We start from the raw sequence: 12,419 nt of genomic DNA, 5'->3' as shown, positions 1-12,419 counted from the left end.
GTAAGATTAAGGTCAACTATTGAGTATATTTTAAAGTAAAGGCTTTAAAACCAAGTTAACGCTGAAAGTACTAATGTCGCTAATGTCACACAACTTTGCCGACATGTGGCCAACAATAATGTTTTAATGTTCTTCATTATTAAACATTCGCACATAAATAAGTGACATGATATTAAGTACTTACTTTTGAAAGTTTACTTAAGCCATCCGCCGTTTTTTTCCGAATAAAATATCTGTAGATAACCTGCTGTCAGTTTCGTATTTTGTCCTAATCCGCTTGCCGTAGGTCTGTATATGTTTTGAGTGGAATATACGGCATTCGGTTATTGAATCCAAGCATGTAAGTTCGCTGCTGCTCTGCTGGTTAATAAAGCCATGTCAACTGAATCTACTGCTTCATCATTATCATACTGGTGAACATACAACAATATCCACACCCACCGCCACGCTATGAATTGTGGGATATATGGGACCACGAAGCGTACACCGGACCCACCCTTCAAATTAGGGAAATGAACTGCGCATTTGGAGTACACTCCGAATTGGGACACCCTTCGTCACGTCGCTGTGACGTAATGGGTCTCCAAATGCGCACTACGAAGCACGCGGTCGCTGCATTGGGACACAGCCACAGACAGAGATGACGAGACACTAAACCAAGAAAGCACAGATTACATGCACTCTTCTCTATGGTCTACCTCATAAATCCCTCCATAAACTGCAGTTGGTTCAAAATACAGCTGCTCGTATTATTTCCAGAACTAGATCCACTGAACATATAACACCTGTTCTTAAACAGCTCCATTGGCTCCCAATTCACCTCCGTGTCAATTTCAAGATCCTGCTTCTCACTTTCAAAGCACTTCATAACCTCGCTCCTCCATATCTATCCGATCTTCTCCATACATACTCACCCCTTCGTACACTCCGCTCTTCTTCAGCTTCCCTTCTGTCAGTTCCACCTGCTCGCCTGACTACCATGGGACTCAGAGCCTTTAGTTGTTCTGCCCCGAGACTTTGGAATGCACTTCCACTTGCTCTACGGACCACACACTGTCTCACCTCTTTTAAATCACTACTCAAAACCCATCTGTTCAGAATTGCATACACCTGATCTGTCTTAGGCCATTTTTACCTTGCTCAGTTTTTATATTTGTTTTTATGATTGTTTATGTCTAAATTTTATCTACCATATTTGCTATATATACATATTTTTTTAATGTTTTTTATGGTATTGTTTATGTGCTACTGTAAGGTGACCTTGAGGGTCTGAAAGGCGCCTATAAATAAAATGTATTATTATTATTATTATTATTATTATTAGAAACGAAAACCAAAGAACTAGAAAGTCTCAACCAGAATACATAATAATAATAATAATAAACAAACGCTGGCTCAAATGACCCAGGACCATGACACATATCAAATAATTATTTAAAAAAATCAAAACTCAATTGAAAAGAGAACTTTGTGTTTAACTGTCAATATGTTTAAAGTAAAGTATGTTTTAACATAAAAGCTGGTTAAACTTTGTGTATTTGGTCAACTGAGTTATTGCTCCAAGATGTAAAAAAGTCTGAGCCTCTGGACATGGCAGGAGTTTCCTTCTCTATCATTAAAACTGTCAATACCAACACCTTAAAGGAGTTATTATCGGTTTCTTACATCATCGGCCGAAGCGATTTTACTTGCTAATGGTAGTTTTGTTTCCTTAAAAAGCACAGTTTGTAACTGACCTCAGAGCAGTGAAAGCAGAGTCAGTGTTAGCTTAGTTGCAAACTGCAGGCCTTTCAGTTTGACAAGCTCAAGTTATTGTTCACACAACCATGACAATGCCTGTGCCCATATAGATTTCAGTGGCTTCATTATTAAGTGGCTGTATCCTGTATTATTCTGCCCTAATGGAACATCACCTTCACATCCACTATGAATTAAATATGGACTCTTCAATCACTTCTGGTATTATGTTTCATAGTTCACAAATCCTGTTGTTTGTTTTTCCTGAATGGTAGTTTTTTATACTGGTTTTTGTTTTGCCTTTTGCTGTAGGTGACTTTTCAAGCACAAGAAAAACTGACCAAGAAGGATCGGTACTTTTATTTATTTATTTTTATAAAAATGTCCTGTGTCTAATAATAATTGAGATAAGTAATTGTAATTCATGCATGACTTCTCTTCTTCTCCATTTCTTCTCTTCTTATTAAACAAGTTAAGTCCAAATGATAATAATGAAGCCTTCGGTATGATCAGTTTAGTTCCTGATGAGGACCCACTGAAAGGTGAGCTGCTGGTTGTTGATCTCCCAGGTTTCCTTTTTGTTTGTTTTTTTGGTATGAGATTTCCAACAGTTGTATAAGAAATAAGATTATTTTGATGAGCAAAGCATTTAAACAACAAACACCATCTTAGTGTATGAATATCAGAGGGGTATACTACAAACCAAGATCACAAAGATGCACTTAAACAATAAAATTTGCTCAGTGTGTTAAGCTCTGACTCTGTCTAAATGAGATATTCATTTTACTGATCAAATAGATATTCCCGGTGATAAACAGTCTACAAATGTATTGATCACTTTTCTTATCTGTGTTCTAGTCACTGCAATTACAACAGTGCCAAAAATGACTTGACAACAGATTAGGACCAACATCACCATCTAAATGTGGATAATTGTGTTGACAATGTGACAGACTTCATTTAGTCCTGTTTTCTACACGTTGTATATATAGAATTTATTCCTTTAGTAGGGAATCTGTATTCTAAGGTGTATTCTCTACTGTGACTATGAAAATGTGTAACTTTAAAGATAGACTGGTGTAAGTCCAGTTAATGTGTTCAGCATGAGTTGCTGTGGTGATGTAGCGCTAAAAAGAAAGCCACTGTTGTGACACTGAAAACTCTGACTTTAAATTCAACTTACCTTGCTAACCCAATAATTTTACTTCATAATAAATGACTCAAACCTTTTTCCTTTTTCATATAAATAAACAGAGAGAGAGATTTTTAATGTATACAAATACAAAGTGATAGAAGAGTAACTTTATTTCTCAGAGTCCGGATCTGTGTTACTTGCTGGGTCTGATCAACTGAGCAGAGAAGAGTCTCAAACTGAGAATGTAAGTGAGACATGTGCATCCACAATATTAAATATACATGTATGTTCTACAGAGAAGATACAGATGCAAAAAACCTTTGCTCTATTTTATTTCTAGTCTTCTGTATGCCACGTGTACTCCACCATCCCTGAGGAGCCGGATGAAAGATCTTTGAGGAAGGCAAATGTGGCATACAGCACTCTACACCTACACTGAAACAAATTAAAAAGTACTGTATTGGCAAAGAACAGAAGATAAGACTAAATGGCCATTACACACTCAAGCAATATCCATAAGGCAGGAAGATATTTTTCTTCCTTTTCTTTTTCTTTTTTGTAAGAGTCTCACCTGGATAATGTCACGATTCGGCTGTGTGCAGCCAGGAAGAGGACCCAAAATGCAGGAGTCGCAACACATGGGAATGAACTCAGGAAAATGCAGCTTTATTAACAGACTCAGGGAAATGATGCAAAACTAAACTAGACTAGACTAGACTAGGAAAACAAACCCTAAAACTCCACAGAGAGGCACACTAGGGATCACACAGCATGAGGGAGGACACAACACTGACACAGAGAAGCACAGGGCTTAAATACACTGGGGAATAACAAGGGGAATGAGACACAGGAGGAGAGCACAGCTGGAAGAAATCAGACATGACGAGACCAAAGGGAAGCAAAACTAGAAACAATGACATGAGACACGGACCTTCAAAGTAAAACAGGAAACACACCGACTGAACTCTAGACACGTAAACTTAACAGAGACTGGGGAGAGAGAACATAGAGATCTGAAATGTGGGATGGAAGGGCACAGAGTTAACACCGGGAAACCAAATAACAAAACCTAAGAATTGGAACTCAGGAAGTACTAACTAGGTACTAGGTACTAGGTACTAGGGAGCTAGAAATACTTAGGACAGAAACCAAAACAGAAGCAGTCATAATCCATGATAAAATCAAAAGTAAAAGTACAAAACTCAAAACACTGGGTCACCGAACCAGGGCCGTGACAGATAACATTTCTATTTCAACTTTCAAGCTGTATTAAACATAATAATTTCCAAAACATTAACAGAATTATTGAACCTGATTGAACATTTTGTAAGTGCTTACTTTCTGATGTCAGCCCAGAGCTTTCTTTTACCAATGCACTGAGTATTATTCAAGCAGCATTTGTGTTTTATACAAAATATGTTCTGTAGAACATTATGGTTATTATGTGCTGTAATTATCACTGTGCCTCACGAGGGCAGTGCCAGCAAAATGTTGGCACTTCCTTTAAATTCAGATGTACAGTTCATGTGGGTGTTACAATCTGTAATATGTACTATATATGGTTAAAATACATCAAATGTGGAAAGAATGCACATGCTTCGTGTAAACATACTATGTATCTTTCTTTTTGGTTTTAGCCTAAATAATTAAACATTTCAGTTATATTTAAGATATGTGAGTTTTGATGTACTGTATAGCCTATATTATAAATAAGTATGTAGCCCAATAAGTATAAATTCCAGAAAGATAGACAGCATGAGGTGGATCAGTTGGAAATATAAGCCAAGTCACACTCTTTTTTTTTATTAGAAATAATCAAATTGCTACAAGGCTAAATTTACATAAGATGTCAGAAATCTTTACAAAAAAAGATTAACTAATAACAATCAGCCACCTGTGTTGAAATCTGAAATGCCCATGGCATTGATTCAAAATGTTCACAGTTGTCAGTTCAATGCCAAAATCTCTCCAAAGCTTTCTTGTTCTGCTAGTGAGGCACCCCTTCTCACTCCTGGTCAGTTTTTACAACTGTGGCGTTTGTTGATATAGCAGCCCTGATGGACAAAATGAAACCTTCTTCAAGCCCCTCAGATATTCAACCCACTAAGCTTTTTACCAACATCTTTGATACTATTGTTCTTTGGGTTGTAAACCTTTTTAATGTTTCTGTTCAGACTAGGGTGTTCCCCAGCCTTTAAAAACATGCTATTGTGGAACAAAGGCTAAAAAAAAAAAAAAACCAACCTGGATCCAGCACTACATCAACATTATAGACCTATTTCCAAACTTCCTTTTATGTCAAACCTTTTTGAGAAGGTGGTTGCTGTTCACCTGCTGTGTACTTGGATAAACACAAAAACTATGACCGTTTCCAATCTGGTTTTCGTAAAATGCATTCCACTGAAACAGCACTGCTAAAAGTTACTAATGATATTATGTTGCCAGCAGACTCTGGAGAATACACAGTCCTAGTCTTGTTAGACCTCTCCTCAGCTTTCCGTACAGTTAATCATACCATTCTGATAAACAGACTGAGAGACCTGGTTTGGATGTCTGGCTCAGTTCTAGAGTGGTTTTCATCCTACATATTTGATAATTACGAAGCCCCGCAAGGGACATTGGAGAAAAAAAGTGAAGATGACCTTTTGCGACATCTCGCAAAAGTTTTGCGAGATGTCGCAAAATAAGGCGCATCCTTCAGAGGCCGCCAGCTTGAAGCTGACCAGGAGGTCAAGGCACGATGTGCGCTGCTCCTCCTGGCTCTAGTGGGCCTCGACCTCCTGGTCAGCTTCAAGCTGGTGGGTAACAGACGTCTCCGAAAATGTCAGAGAGAGAGAGAGAAAATGTCAGTCTTGATAAACCGAGCAGATATTTGAAGTTTACACAGCTACAGCTGAAAATATCTTAAAATTATTATATGTGACCCAGAAAGAGTAATATTAAAACTAAGTAGCTGCCGCCATTGTTGGAAACCGGAAATGGCTGGGCCGCGTTATGAATTCTGGGATAGGTTGGGGCACGAAGGATACACCCGACCCCTCCATCAAATTCAGGGAAATGAAGGACGCATTTGGAGCAGCCTTCGAACTGGGACAGCCTTCGTCGCCTGGCTGTGACGTAATTGGCCTTCAAATGTGACGTGCTAAGGATGCAGCCTATTTTGCGATATCTCGCAAATGTTTTGCAAGAACAAACATTAAGCAATGGTTGAACAACAATTATTTGCAGCTAAACTCAGACAAAACTGAAACTTTGATTATTGCACCAGACAGTGCAATGTCCAATGTTCCTCACAAAAGCGTAGCCTCAGAAATGTAGGTTTTATTTTTGATTAAGCTTTTTCTTTGGAGCAAAACTTAAATCGGATGTAAGAACCCGCTTTTTTCATTTGAGGAACATCTCAAAACTTAGATCAATGGTGTCAACAAGTGAACTTGAGATGATAATCCATGCTTTTGTCTCTACAAGACTTGACTACTGTAATAGTCTGCTTACTTATCTAAACAAGAAAGGGCTGGCTCATCTCCAGGTTGTTCAAACCAGTAGTAGAGTCAGTAGTCTCAGCTCTGCTGATTTGATTCTTGTAACCTGAGGTCATTGAATCAAAACCTTTTAGTGGTCCCCCACGCTCGTTTCCGAACTTGAGGGGACCGATCCTTCCAAGCTGTTGCACCCAGGCTGTGGAATGCACTTCCTCTATTTCTACAGAGTTTGGACTCTGTGGAGACCTTCAAAAAGCAGCTAAAGACATTTTTTATTTCAAAAAGCTTTTAATTAGACCTTTTTTTTAGGCTTTTATGATGCATTTATGATTGTATTGTGTTTTTGCTACCTCTCTTGTGAAGCACTTTGTGACATCTGTCTGTGAAATGTGCTATATAAATAAACTTTTACTTACTTACTTACTTACTTACAGTTGCTACTGGCAACAAGAAATAAATCCATTTTTGGATTTAGATTTAATTTTGGATTTGGATTTAAAGTGTTAATGCAAGCCTATTTTAATAAACAACACTGACATATGCAAAACTTGGGTGGCACTAGCGGAGATCTTTTTAGTGTGCTACATGCCACCACAGTAGATCGTGGGCAGCAGCAGGGTTGCCCAAACCTCCCTCTTGCCACCTCCTCCAACTTATTTGGGAAAACATTGAGCCTTTCTTAGGCCAACTGATAGATGTATCCTCTCCAGCGTGTTTGGTAGGACATGCCCGGTTGGAACACCTTACCCAGGATTCAACAGGAGGAGTAGCGGCTCCACTCTGAACGCTACCATAATGACTGAGCTCCTCACTCTATCTCTAAGCGAGAGCCCATCCACCTTTCGGAGGAAGCTAATTTCAGCTGCTGGTATCTGCAATCTCATTCTAAGGTGTAAATTATTGCAGAGAGAAAAGGAATATATCCACTTAAATTAGCTCTGCCCGATTTGGCTAACCATTCACAGGGACATCACACTTGGACTGCTGGAGGTGGCCACAGTGCATCAGGCCAGTTTCACATACAGGACAGTACATTTACACTTTTACCTCTTTCGAGTCACAGGTTGGTTCAGCTAACATATTTGACTCTATTTTAATTTACCATCCTGCTGGTGTTTTTCTCTCTGACTTTACAGACTTTTTATCTTCAATTATTAAACTTGAGAAAGTTTTTAACGTACATGTGGATGACACTAACTGTAACACAGCGACTTACCTTTTTTCCATTACTGACTCTTTTAGTTTCATTAAACATGGCTCAGGTCTCACACACAGAAAAGCCCACACCTTGGATCTTGTTTTCTCTCTTGAACTAAATACCACTAACTTGTGTGTTAGTGATGTTCATGGGAGTGATCATTGCTGAATATTTTTTAAACTTAGCTTTCCTTTGGACCCATCACCAGCTAAACAGAATCCTAAAGCTAGTTATTACTAACGCTATATGACATTTCATCTTAACCTAATAAAATGCAAGTATCTATCCAAACCAAATTCTCCCTACAGTGATGTTTAAAAAGGTTTCTGTCTGCTATTAGCCCTTTTATTGTAGAAATTGGCAATACCTCACTTTTAACAGGTGTGGTTCCGAGCTTTTTCAAGCATGCTGTTGTTGAGCCATTATTAAAAAAGTGCAATTTGGATCCTTCACAGCTTAAAAATTACAGATTCTTAGATCACTTTTATGTCAAAGCTTCTTGAAAAAGTGGTGATAGAACAGCTAATTTCTTTTATGGAAAAGCATGAGACCTTTGACAAAGTTTAGTTTGGGTTTTGTAAGCACCACTCCACAGAAACTGCTTTACTGAAATGTATTTCAGTGATAACTTTCAGTGATATTTTGATGCCAGCTGACTGCAGTGGTTCAGCTGTATAACAAACCCACAGCAGACCCGGGTGCATGTTCATGCTTTCAAGCATCTCTTTATTACAACTCAGGGTTGCTGTTCACAACACACACATAGAGCTGCAGCTCTCCCGCTGCCAGCTCACTATTACCACACAACCAACAACAACAACAAACACAGGACCCATTACAATCTTTAAGTCGGGGGAGCATGATTGCGGATGCCGTGCAGGTGCGTCCGCCTTCCCTGCACGGCACCGCAAGCCATGCCCCGCCACAAGCTGGATTTTACTTCTTCCTTTATAAGTTGTCGCTCATGGTAGCTTACCTCCTGTTATTCTGGCACAACTAAATGTTCTGCCAGAGCGTTTTTGGAAACTAGATCATGTCAGACTCCAAGAGCCTGCTGTGTGGGGTACCACAAGACTCCATTTGGGACCTATTCTCTTTCTTTTGTATATTTTCCCCTTAGGCCAAATAAATGAGTCATTTTCCTGATGTGTCTTATCATTTTTATGCTGATGATATTCAGCTGATCACTGTGTTTTGGAACAGGAACAGGAAGTAATACCACAGAGAGAGCCAACACCAAGTGAGAGCACGAATGTACTTCTATACTAAAACAGAAAACAGTCTTGATGTGCAAATGTCTGTTTATGGTTTCTAAAAGCAGACCATGAATAAAAATTTGCATTTGTTTGCTTGAACAGATACTTATGCAGTAAATTTAAAATTCTTGCTTGGAAAAAGTAACACATATATAACAGTAAATATATAATTATTAAATAATTAAGGGCAGACCACACAAGTGGGAGAACAACTGCCTTCTCATACTGTAGATAGCCTCTATATTTATACTTAAAATATTTTCATCAGCTGCAGCTTGAGAACAAAATTAATACTTCAACAATATAGTCAATACAGTTCTATTTACAATTATTGTATTGCACTTTTGACTAGTGTATTTTTTTCCCCGTTCTGTTCTTAATGGCTTAATGAAACAGAAACCATGTGCTGGTTTCATTTAAGCATGAACTGGTAATTTATTTAAAAAACAATTCGATTGTGATAATTGATCTAAATATGATAATAAATGCTTTGCCTTTGAATTTCACATAAAATTTTCACTTTAACAATTTGATAATTGCTTTTCAAAATATTTAAGCATTTCTGTTGCCATTAAACAATATCTTTACAGGATTTTTTTTAATATCTTTTATGCAAATACATTAAAAGACTACATTATAATATCATCAGGTTCGTTAGGTTAGGTTTGTTTACTTATTAAACCATTTATCTAATTTTATGTTTACGTTTATAATAAAATATGTCTGTCAATTATGTAAGTTAGTTAACTTTTGTGGTCTTCTAATCCTTTTGGAGATGCTAAGCTACCCAGTGCATTCATTCGTTTTACAGTTCCCAGAGTTCCAGATCTTTTTTGAAGAAGAAGAAGAAGAAGAATAAACTAAATAAAATCTTAACTGCAGAGTTTTACCAGTATAAAACCATCTTTTGGTGTCAGAAAGCTACTGCTGGGGTTTATCAAAAGGTGTTTCTGATTAAATCCTAATAAAGCTTTGTATGGGTGTAGAGTGGGGTCATGTTAACAATCTCTTAAAATTTGGCTTACATCTGTTAGGTCTGCACTCGCAGGCCTCGCTAGCTCAGAGACTTATCCCCGTGAATGAAGCAAGACACTCAGAGCTCAATCCATTTTAACTTGTAAAGGAAGCCGGTCTGGTCAGGATCTTGGAGCTACAAGCTCCTCACCTGATCCCAGCCAACTTCAAATTCCAGCCTTCCCTCGCAGCCTTTTATTCAGTGAACACACAAACACCTCATTGTAAAACCCATATGGTGTGTCGTAAAAGCTAAGGCACTGTGTGTGAGTATGTATGTGCGAGCATGTGAGTGCATGTGTGTGTGTGTGTGCATATGTGTGTGTGTGTATGTGTCTCTGTATACATGACTTCCTGGTTACAACCATTTGGTCCACCATATACAAGCACAGGTGAGCCCATGAATGGCAGGAAGTAAACATTCCTTTCTAAATAAGCAAACCAGAATCTTTACATGCAATGTGCCTGCAGTTAAACACTATAGCTAATAGCATCCCCCACCATCCTAGATGTAGGGGAGGGACAGAAAAATATCTGAACATAAAGTTCAGGACAAGGTTTACAATTTTAAGCACAACAATGACAACTTTTAACAAAATCACTCCAACAACATCCACTAAAGTCTTCAAGGTCAACTTAATTATTTATTGGTCAAAAATTGACAGAAAGTATTATAACTATGATTCTGACATGTATGGTGTGTATGGTCAACATATAAAAAGTAATGTATAAAGATTTAAAATATCATATTTTCATACTGACCTCTCCATCCACCCATCCCTCTATCCATCCATTCTATTCCGCTTATTTTTGTCGGAGGCGGGCTTTGTTACCACAGGGGAAGAGGCAAGGTACACCCTGGGCAGGTCACCAGTCTGTCGCAGGGTGTACCTGCGAGGCAGACAACGATTATCACTTATATTTACATCTATGGGCAATTTAGAATTAGCAATTAAACTAACCCCAACTGCATGTCTTTGGACTGTGGGAGGAAGCCAGAGTACCCAGAGAGAACCCATGCAAACAAAGGGAGAACATGCAAAGTTCACACAGAAAGGCCGTTGCGAGGTGGTGGAATCAAACTCAGGACATTCTTGTTGTGAGGTAACAGTGGCAATCACCATGCCACTATGCTGACAGCATATGGGGAATGATATGGAGATTCTAAATATAAAATATATATCATGTTACTGGACCTTCAACGTTGTCTTCAACGTCAAATAAGGTGAAACATTCATTAAATGTATTTCACCATTAAAACTATGAGAGAGGACAGGACGTGGGGTAGGACCTAAAAGCATACTCAAGGGACAATAAACTGACGGGTTTACTGAGCTTTATTGAAAACTGTGATCAGAACAGGAAATGTGGAAAAGTAGCGTGACTCTCTGGCATGAGCACAACTGAAAACAGAGGGAAAGGGAGGATAACTCCTGAGTGGAGGTAAGGTTAGCAGAAGGTGTCTTTCTTAAATAGGAGGGGTCATTTGACCTGCACTTCGGTACTAACTTTGAACACATTGCTAACAACAATATAACAAAATTATATTGTATTACTGGTAACATTGAAATTACACTGATATTGACATTTGTGTTTTTAGTTTATTTCACTAGTACTGACTTTGTTGACGAGTTGTATTTGTTCGCTGTTGTTCCCTGTTTTTAATGAGAATCTCTGTGCCTGATTTTCAGTTGACGTAGTTGCCTTGATCGTCTGTCTCTTGTCACCCAGCTTTGCACACTTCCCTGATTTTCACTCCTTGCAAGCCTCCCCTTAGCCCAAGTACATTCCCAGTGTTGCCAATGGAAACCCTTTCCACAAAGCTCTCTACATGCTGTTCTTGAGCTAATCTGAAGACCACATGAAGTTTAGAGGTCTGTAGCTTTCAGAGATGGGAAGTAACAAAGTACAAATACTTCATTACTGTATTTAAGTAGAATTTTCAGGAATCTGTATTTGAGTGTTTATTTATCTAGCAACTTTTTACTTTTGTTCCCCAAATATCTGTACTTTCTATTCCTTCCAAAACAGGCTTATTATCTGCAGCACTGCTTATTGCACACAAAGGGACAAAAGAGGCAAAAAAGATAGTAATCTATGTGTGATACTCAGGAGTTAAACTGGACTTGAACGATCTGGGACAGTGTTTTTGGTACAGACATTCATAAGCTGTGGTCTTGGTACTTTACCATCAAGCTAGAGCTACAGAAAATATTTTCACAAAATACTGAATCATAAACTCTTTGATCCATCAAGTAAAAAACACAAAAAAATGCCAGGTTTTGGGATCATAGCCAAAAAGGAGCCTATAGCTCCTTGTAGTAAGGGTTAGTGTATTTTATACATCAGTGCAAAGGGTCCCATGGTTTGACAATCTGTTTGACTGGGAAATTACTTACATATCTACTTACATATGTCTTTATTTACTGTTTAAACACAACTTTCATTGAAATTGACATACATATGTTACCACGCCTTCAGGTTTTGCAGGCTTCATAATTACGACAATGTTGTGGGAGCAATAAAAAATACAATAATATTTAACTTCCTTTAATATCCAAAATTGATTGATCATACTTTTATTTTTATTTTATTTT

The 12,419-nt window shown here is 38.1% G+C and overlaps 1 protein-coding gene across 2 annotated transcripts in view; it reads left to right on the top strand.

The window, feature by feature from the left end:
* The window catches only part of LOC109194387 (uncharacterized), a 74,378-nt gene that overhangs the window by 33,205 nt on the left and 28,754 nt on the right, over nt 1–12,419 (top strand). The gene's annotated exons all lie outside the window — the stretch shown is intronic.

Source organism: Oreochromis niloticus, linkage group LG5 (assembly GCF_001858045.2).
Source record: "Oreochromis niloticus isolate F11D_XX linkage group LG5, O_niloticus_UMD_NMBU, whole genome shotgun sequence".
NCBI lineage: Eukaryota > Metazoa > Chordata > Actinopteri > Cichliformes > Cichlidae > Oreochromis > Oreochromis niloticus.
Note: the sequence above shows the minus strand (reverse complement) of the source record. Positions and strands in the feature narration are given on the sequence as shown.